Below are 9950 nucleotides of genomic sequence, written 5' to 3'. Positions count from 1 at the left end.
TTCAGACATTTTTTTCAGACATTTTTCAGATCTTTTTTTCAGACTTTTTTTTCAGACTTTTTTCAGATATTTTTTTTCCAGACTTTTTTTTCAGCCAACTTTCAGATATTTTTTTTTAGACTTTTTTTTTCAGACTTTTTTTTTAGATCTTCTTTTTTTCGGACTTTTTTTTCGGACATTCTTTCAGACTTTTTTTTTCAGCCATTTTTTAATATCTTTTTTTTCAGACTTTTTCTTCGGAAATTTTTTCAGACTTCTTTTTCAGACATTTTTCAGATCTTTTTTTTAAACTTTTTTTGTCCGACATTTTTCAGATCTTTTTTTCAGACTTTTTTTTCAGCCATTTTTCAGATATTTTTTTTAGACTTTTTTTGTCCGACATTTTTCAGATATTTTTTTCAGACTTTTTTTTTCAGACATTTTTCAGATATTTTTTTCAGACATTTTTCAGATATTTTTTTTCAGACTTTTTTTTCAGACTTTTTTTTCAGCCATTTTTTCAGACTTTTTTTGGGACATTTTTTTAGATCTTTCTTTTTTTCGGACATTTTTTTCAGACATTTTTCAGATCTTTTTTTTCAGACTTTTTTTGTCTGATATTTTTTCAGATCTTTTTTTCAGACTTTTTTTTTTAGACTTTTTTTGTCCGACATTTTTCAGATCTTTTTTTCAGACTTTTTTTTCAGACATTTTTTAATATCTTTTTTTTCAGACTTTTTTTTCAGAAATTTTTTCAGACATTTTTTTCAGACATTTTTCAGATCTTTTTTTCAGACTTTTTTTTCAGACTTTTTTCAGATATTTTTTTTCCAGACTTTTTTTTCAGCCAACTTTCAGATATTTTTTTTTAGACTTTTTTTTTCAGACTTTTTTTTTAGATCTTCTTTTTTTCGGACTTTTTTTTCGGACATTCTTTCAGACTTTTTTTTCAGCCATTTTTTAATATCTTTTTTTTCAGACTTTTTCTTCGGAAATTTTTTCAGACTTCTTTTTCAGACATTTTTCAGATCTTTTTTTTAGACTTTTTTTGTCCGACATTTTTCAGATATTTTTTTCAGACTTTTTTTTTCAGACATTTTTCAGATATTTTTTTCAGCCATTTTTCAGATATTTTTTTTCAGACTTTTTTTTCAGCCATTTTTTCAGACTTTTTTTGGGACATTTTTTTAGATCTTTCTTTTTTTCGGACATTTTTTTCAGACATTTTTCAGATCTTTTTTTTCAGACTTTTTTTGTCTGATATTTTTTCAGATCTTTTTTTCAGACTTTTTTTTTTAGACTTTTTTTGTCCGACATTTTTCAGATCTTTTTTTCAGACTTTTTTTTCAGACATTTTTTAATATCTTTTTTTTCAGACTTTTTTTTCAGAAATTTTTTCAGACATTTTTTTCAGACATTTTTCAGATCTTTTTTTCAGACTTTTTTTTCAGACTTTTTTCAGATATTTTTTTTCCAGACTTTTTTTTCAGCCAACTTTCAGATATTTTTTTTTAGACTTTTTTTTTCAGACTTTTTTTTTAGATCTTCTTTTTTTCGGACTTTTTTTTCGGACATTCTTTCAGACTTTTTTTTCAGCCATTTTTTAATATCTTTTTTTTCAGACTTTTTCTTCGGAAATTTTTTCAGACTTCTTTTTCAGACATTTTTCAGATCTTTTTTTTAGACTTTTTTTTGTCCGACATTTTTCAGATATTTTTTTCAGACTTTTTTTTTCAGACATTTTTCAGATATTTTTTTCAGCCATTTTTCAGATATTTTTTTTCAGACTTTTTTTTCAGCCATTTTTTCAGACTTTTTTTGGGACATTTTTTTAGATCTTTCTTTTTTTCGGACATTTTTTTCAGACATTTTTCAGATCTTTTTTTTCAGACTTTTTTTGTCTGATATTTTTTCAGATCTTTTTTTCAGACTTTTTTTTTTAGACTTTTTTTTCAGACATTTTTCTGATATAATTTTCAGATATTTTTTCAGACCTTTTGTTTCGGACATTTTTTACTTTTTTTAAGCTTAAAATAAGAGAGTATACATTCAGTTTACTTTTTAGGTACTTAACAAAAGTATACTTCAGTATCCTTGGATCATACTGACAAATATACAGAAAAGTATATTCGGCCATTAAAGTGTGTGAGAGTTTGTAAAAGGATGTTTTAATATGAATTTACTTCAATTCATCTAGAATTTTCAAAATGTTTTTGGATTATCCGTTCACCCTGGAGGCATGCAAGAAAAACACATTTTATTTATTTATTTTTTATAATCTCCTCACAAATCATCAAGTCGAATAGAAAAAGGAGCAATTCTCTTTAATGTAATACGTAAATCATTGGCTAAGTACTATAAAGTCAAAGTATACAAAGTATATAAAGTCATTTTTTGCAAGTCTCAAGTCACTTGGATGTAAACTAGTTGTGTACTCAAAGTTTACTATTCTTAAAGTATACTTTTATAAACTAATACTTCTTGGGACTAAATTGGCCCACTTTTTAAAGTAGTAGACTTACTAGTACATTGATATTAGTATACTTACTACATAAAGTAGAAATTCAATATATAGAAATATATACTTGAACTTTACAAATAAACAAATAAATAAGTAAGGAAATAAATAAATAAATAAATAAATAACAAAACTTCACTCATGGATCCTTCACTCAACCTGCAATAAAGTGAATCACCAAGATTCAAGGTCTGATATTATGTTATCAACTCATTTCAATCTTCACATGGAAACTCCAGGGGTCAACCGGGGACAATAAAAACTTTACAGCTGTGACAGGACGACTAATTTATTGTGAAAATAAAGCACGGCGACACTGACTACAACACTTTAAGGTCAACTTGTTTCACGACCGTTCCAGGAAGCAACAGATCAGTTATTGGTAGTGATCTACGAGATCTGAGATTAGAGGAGTTTGCATGCTGAGCAAATTATAGTGGACAATTGGGTGAGGACACAAGGTGGAAAGACAACAGTGGCATATTATTACCTCTGATGACACAGAGACACATTAGCATTCACTTGGAGTCGTGTTTCTGTCCAACTGACAAATGTAAATCCAGCATTCATTATCTTCTAGCTCTGTTTGTGTCTGCTACCAAACTCCTGAGGGAAATAATCTGTCTCTTGTTCCACAGCGTGTCTGGATCTGTCTGCTGTTAGCTGGGCACGTCGTGTTCAGCGGGTTTTTAGGGTTTTGAGAATGAATCAAAACAGTGAAAAAGAATCTGCAGAAAGATGCTAAAAGGATCCACAGACCGCTGTAGAGCTTCATATAAGGTAACAGGAGGCATCTCCACTCCTATCTGGTGACTCCACCCACGCCCGAAATTCATTCTAGGTGACACATGCTGAGAGTGAGGAGCTCTCAGTCTCTCTTCTGAACTTATTTTGAGCCGGTAAGTCGGCGAGCGGCCCAGCTGAGGTTTTCTAGTTATGGAGCTACAGAAGGGCTCCTGAAGGAGCTAGGTTTTCTGTTTTGTTTGGGGTTAAATACAAACCCTTCTGACAGTCAAGCTGACTGCTGTCCTCTGCTGTCCTCTGCCCAATCCTCTACCAGCGACCCCTTTCACATTACATCTTAGAGCATATGTCAGATCTCTATGCTCGGTAGCCTGTACTGCACGCTCACATTAGCAGCTCTGAGTCTCTCTGCGTCTCAGCAATTATGTTTTTAAAAAAGCTGTTTAATGAAATTATGGCTACACTTAAACAGTGTTCATTCTGTAGTAGTGCTGGAGAACTCTCTACCTATAATTAACAGCGCTACCTGATGCATACTGATGGATAATAAACCAGATATACGACCTCATATTTATGTGGATGTCCAATCAGTGTTGATGGTAAATAAAGTCAATTGAAGCAATAAATTCCTCAGAGCTGAGCTGAAAGTTCTCCTGCTCATGCCAGGAATGTCTACATGTACCAGGATGCACCATGGATGTAGTATCACCGTTTGGCCACTACGAAGATATGCCTCAAAGCTCGGTGCTCTTCCTGCATGGGGGCTTGGGATCTTCTATTACAAACAGTCCCTTTTAAATAAATGCATTTAGACGGAGAACTCGTTTTTTTCCTCTAATCAATAAAACAAACAGAACGCTAGCTTTTCATAATAGATTCAGTGTTATAAGTAGGCTACAATTATCGGAACAATACGAACGTTCAGGCTCCCTCGTGACTCAAAGGTGTACTGCAGATATTAATGTTAAACCACCATGGAAACAATTCTGCAATTTTATTTGGCAACCCACCTGTGGCTCCCGGCCCACTCTTTGGGAACGACTGATCTACAACACAGCGCTCATGGTTACGCAGAGGCAGAGACTAGAAATCCAAGCTGAAGTAGCCTGTAGTTCTTCTTTGCATCCAACTACATTACTGTCAGGTTAAATGACGGAGCTGGATGCAGGAAGGTCAACAGATTTTGCAGCTGCAAACTCAGCTTTCTGGACAGAGAGATGTCAGACTGGTGAATCTAGTGAATGTCAGCAGACATGTCCACAAGATAAATGGATGTTACATTTGTGTGAATGCACAAGTCCAAGTGTCTTTGAGGTGACACAGTGAACCTCTTCGCTGTCACAGCATTAATAACAGCCACATCGCCACCAGTCTGTTGGGAGGCCGGCTTAATCTGATTATTAACGGTAGCACTGATGGTTTTACAGCAGCAGGCAGGCTGGTGTGTAATTACTGGCTGCTGACGGGTGAAGGTCCACGGCAGCCAACCGTCAAGTGAGGACACACAGGGAGACTGTGGTCGGAGACAATCGGATCTTCAAGGTTCATGCAGCAGGAATGTGAAGTAAACCAGCGGCTTTATTTACAGCACACAGTGGTGATTTTAGGCCTTTTCCATGGCAGACATTTTAGCAAAGCACGGATTAATTCTTAATTAATAATGACTGCAGACTATCATTGACTATTATTGCACTATTATTAGTGCAGCAAAGCCACATGATACCATCGACCAGTGGTACTCCACCTGAAATTAATGTTTTATTGTGAAAATGCTCACTTCCTGAATGCTTAAAAAGTTGTAGGTTCATTTTGTATACCTGTACCAAAAAGAAGTTTATTCAAGTGTGCTATTATGATACTTCTTTTAAACTGAAAAATAAGAAAGTACACTTTCAGAGATATACTAAACAAAAGTATACTTAAGTATACTTGGCTTATACTGACAAGTATACAGAAAAGTCCAAGTATACTTGGTTTATACTGACAAGTACACAGAAAAGTCCAAGTATACTTGGTTTATACTAAAAAGTACACAGAAAAGTCCAAGTATACTTGGCTTATAGGCCTACTTGTACTTAATCTTTTCATCGAGATATAGGCTATTTAAGAAAAAGTATAATACATAAATCATTAGCTGAGTACTTTAAGTTAAAGTAAACAAAGTATACTTTCATGTACTAAAAAGCAGAGATGCTCACAAGTCATTTCTGACATAGAGTTGTGAAACGACTGGCTGAACTCTCCTTTCTTGCAGCGTCTGCAGGCTGTCCTGACACAATTATCAAGAATACCGAATCATAAAACAACAACACCTGCATACGTACCAGCTCTGCAGTGGTACGTAGGATACTGGTTCCAGTAAACAGTAACCTCCCACTGAGTCTGAGAATATCCTCCCAGCACATACTATCTATCAAAGTCAGCGAGCTGCTGCTGCTGCTGCTGCTGCACACACCGCCAGTACTTGTAATAGAAGCATCACAGCTTTCCTTCAGTGTGGACAAACATCACTCTCCGGTGTGTGAGTTACTGTGACAAAGTGAGTCGCTTTACTTTTAGCAATGTGGTGGGTGGTGACACATGTTTTCCCCCCGGAGGCTTCCCGTATACTAACCCAGACGCACTCTGAGTCTGAGCGCAGGCAGAGTGCATCAGGACATTCAGTACTTGTTTTAGCTGGTGACATTTTTAGGCTAAGTGGTATTCTGACCTTGAGTCAGTCAGGGTTTTCTGGGTCTGTATCATTTTAAAATGTTCTTGTTCCGCAGGGCAGCAGAAACCCTGATAACATTCCTGACTAATTTCACATTGTGCCGTCGTTCACTCGCTAACATTCAAAGGCAACATCTGCACACATATTTTACATTTATGAAATTCATCCCTGGTCTGCAGAGGCCTCTGGGTGCCGGCCCCAAAGGGCTGCCAGAGGACAATAATGCAATAACATCTATTTGCATTACTTGTGTGTGTGTGTGTCTGTGCAACCCCGTCTCCTACAAAATGACCTTCTCACACAACTAAACTGCATTACGTGTCCAGGTAAACATTTTCTCCTGGATTATTTTTTTTGGTGGACTAAAAACGTCTTATTCAGCGTTCAGTTGTACTTAGCTCCACCCTCTCGCGTCACTTCTGGTTCCAAATAACCAAGATGGCGACGGCCAAAATGAACTCGAGGCTTCAAAACGGCAGTCCACAAACCAATGGGTGACGTCACAGTGACTATACGTCCACTTCTTATATACAGTCTATGATTGTGTTTATACTCTCGCAAACAAAAATAACTATAACTCAAACTTTCCAACTTGTAGCTCTACGTTAGTAGTACGTTATTGGTACGTTATTGGTACGTTAGTGGCGTTCATTTGTGAAGATTATCCTGCTGAATAAAACGTGCAAGTATTATAAACAGTCTTCCACAGAGCTCATTTAAAATTCAGTGGCTTTTAGTCGAGTGAACCGGTGCGATGCTAACTTCCGGGGTTGGCCTACAAAAATACGTCATCCCTGCAGCGCTCTATAGAAAACGTCAGTACTTCATGCATATAATCCCTTTATTTTACGGTTGTATCTCTGTAGTTCTTTAGAGCTAAGGTGAGACAGGATTTAGACATTTGACACTGTTTGCTTGCACTAGATGTCTAAAGGTCACTGCAGGACTTCCAAAGCCTTACGGAGGAGTTTGTGTATGTTCAGCTGAGGTATAAAAGCACAACTTCAACTTCAAGTGTCGGGCTACAGGCAGTCGAGTGTGTTGTTTCTGTTTCAGAGGACTCTTTGTGAACCGTGTAGGAATTTCAATGGAATGTCAACGGGGTGCTGGATTTAATGACATGTTACAGAAGCCATTTGAGAAGAAGTGAAATTAAATCCCAGACAGCATCGTCAAACTCTTTGATTAACAATTACTGTGCAGTAACTAGAATTGAATTGTGGGAAATTATTAGCACTGACATGATTGTGTGTGTGTGTGTGTGTGTTCTTGTGACATTAGTGCACATGCCAAAGCCACGTGAGTTGAAACCGCAAGACTTCTACAAACTGGTCAAAGTTTTTGTTCCCTCCGTGTTAATCAAATATCCCGAAAGAGTTCAGTGAGAGTTTAATTCAAGTAGAAAAGGGTGAACGGTGTGAAAGCTGTAAATCATTTGAGAGATTCTGTCAGCGTGTAATGACGCTGGTCAAAGTGTCCGTTATTAAACATGAACTCAAGTACAGTTTACTGCGATTATATTCAAGGTCACGTTAATCAACGTGTTATCAACTCATTAAACAATCAAATGGAAATCAAGACGGTCCACCACATCATTTAAAACCACTTCATTTCATTTCTGCCTACCGGAGGTGGCGACAGTTTTATTGTGTGCAACTTGAATCGATGGAAAAAAATATTTATCAGTAGACTTTTAACAAAAAGTTATGACACATATGATGTTAGATTTTCCATGTATATTAGCTCATGTGCAGATCTTGGTGGAGTCATAACTACAGTATCAAACTGTGACTCTGAATCCTGATCGAATGTTTTTATGGTCAGTAAATCAATTTAATTTTAGCAGTGACATGATAAGAATGATGTCAATGAGTAACAGAGCAGACTTCAGGGTACAGGATGGATGTGTTCAGCAATCACAACCACAGCGAACAGCTAACTTACTTAGCGAGAGTTAAGGTCTTTGCACATCGGGGGTGGGACGAATAAATGTAGTTATGTTAAAATGTCTTTTATTATGAAAGGTAAGAACAGGAGGAGTGGATCTGGTCTGCGCTGCCTTTGTCAACGTTGAAAGGAGTAATAAAGTTTGTCGTCTTGGTTCGGACTAGGATCCTCCATGTCATTGTTTCATTAATATAGGCGCAAGTTCTGCACGTGATTGGTTGATACATTTATTTGAGGAAAGCTCAGAAAAATCCACCTTGTTCCGAGACAAATCGTCACTTTTTTGCCGCATGATATTTGTGTGAAAGTACTCATGACAAAAAAACAGTTTGAATAAATATATTAACGTGCAAAATCGATTGCACGAAAAAAAAAAAAACGCTGGCGGTGTGTGGAGGCCGTTAGAGACGGGTCTGTAAATATGATGCAACCGCCACAGGTGATTAGCATAGCTTAGCATAGCTTAGCATAGCTTAGCATAGCTTAGCACAAAGACCAGCTTGCTCTGTCCAAAGGCAACAAAACCCCACATATCAGCGCCTCTAAAGCTCACTAATTAACACGTTAGATCTTGTTTTAATACAAGAACTGAAGATTAAAAACACACAGGCATGCTAGGCTAGCTGTCTCTACTTGTGTCCAGTCTTTGTGCTAAGCTAAGCTAACCAGCTGCCGGGTGTTGTTTTATCCGTAGCATATAAATAATGTGAGACTCTATCGATCTTCTCATCTTAAGCTGCATACATGTGATGTTGAAGTAATCGGAAAAATTAGTTTTATTTACGTAAATGCCCCCTCAAGTCAGAAAAAAATCGGAAAGTCTGCGATTTCCTTATTTTTATATTTCCTTCTATTTAAAGGTCCCATATCGTGCTCATTTTCAGGTTCATACTTGTATTTTATGTTTCTACTAGAACATGTTTACATGCTGCAATGTTAAAAAAAACAACTTTATTTTCCTCATACTGTCTGCCTGAATAGACCTGTATTCACCCTCTGTCTGAAACGCTCCGTTTTAGTGCATTTCAACAGAATTGCAATGGAATTGCGTTGCTAGGCAACAGTTTGGGTCCATGTTTACTTCCTGTCAGCTGATGCTATTCACATACACTGCAACAGGAAATAAACTGGGACCCATTTAGAATGTTTACGTTTAAAACTGTGTAAGGGTCTAAATATTGTAGATTTGTGACATCACAAATTGTCTCACTTTTTACAATATGGGACCTTTAAAGTGTTCACATTTTGTTTCTTTTGTTTCGCTTTTTGCACCGTGTTGTATCTTGCTCTTTGTTTTTACCGATGCTTCTTGTTTTCTGCACTATCCCCTTTGCTGCTGTACACTGCACATTTCTCCACTGTGGGACTAATAAAGGAATATCCTATCTTATCTTATCTTATCTTCAAATTGAGCCATGTCGATATCATATTACCCAGAAATTCATCTATTGCATATCAATTTATTGCTCACATATAATTTGTAATATGGTATTATGTAACTATTGGTTGTTGTCCATATAGAGTGACCTACGGTAGATTAGTTAGAAAAGTTATTTATTAGCATTAACCCCGATAACAAGTCAGGTAAAGCAAATGAACAGCTATTAACATGTTGTTTAAACGCTCTGAGCAATAAAATACAACACATCTTCTTTGTAGCCTCCATGTGGTTTCCACATTACGACTTAAAGTGTGTGTGTCATGAACACCGAAGTCGGAAGAATGACTTCCCAACTCGGGAAATGGGACGATCCGAGGAGCACATGAATGCACCATAACATAAATACGTGTTTCCCAAAATAAATCGCTATTCCTTTATAACAAAGCTTCCTATATTGTTTTGTTTTTTTGACATACTATACCTACAGTATATCCATGCTGAATATCTAGATTGTAAGCATTTAGCTATGGCAACACCAATAAAATACGAGCACATAAACTGCAGAGAAACACATGTGTAGCCGTATGCAATGTTTTTGTTTTGGTCCCTTTTTAAAGAGACCGAGACAGACGACATGAGGGACAGACACAGAAGAAGGAAGAGAGAGA

The sequence above is a fragment of the Sebastes umbrosus genome, chromosome 5 (genome assembly GCF_015220745.1).
Source record: "Sebastes umbrosus isolate fSebUmb1 chromosome 5, fSebUmb1.pri, whole genome shotgun sequence".
In the NCBI taxonomy this organism is placed as follows: domain Eukaryota; kingdom Metazoa; phylum Chordata; class Actinopteri; order Perciformes; family Sebastidae; genus Sebastes; species Sebastes umbrosus.
Note: the sequence above shows the minus strand (reverse complement) of the source record.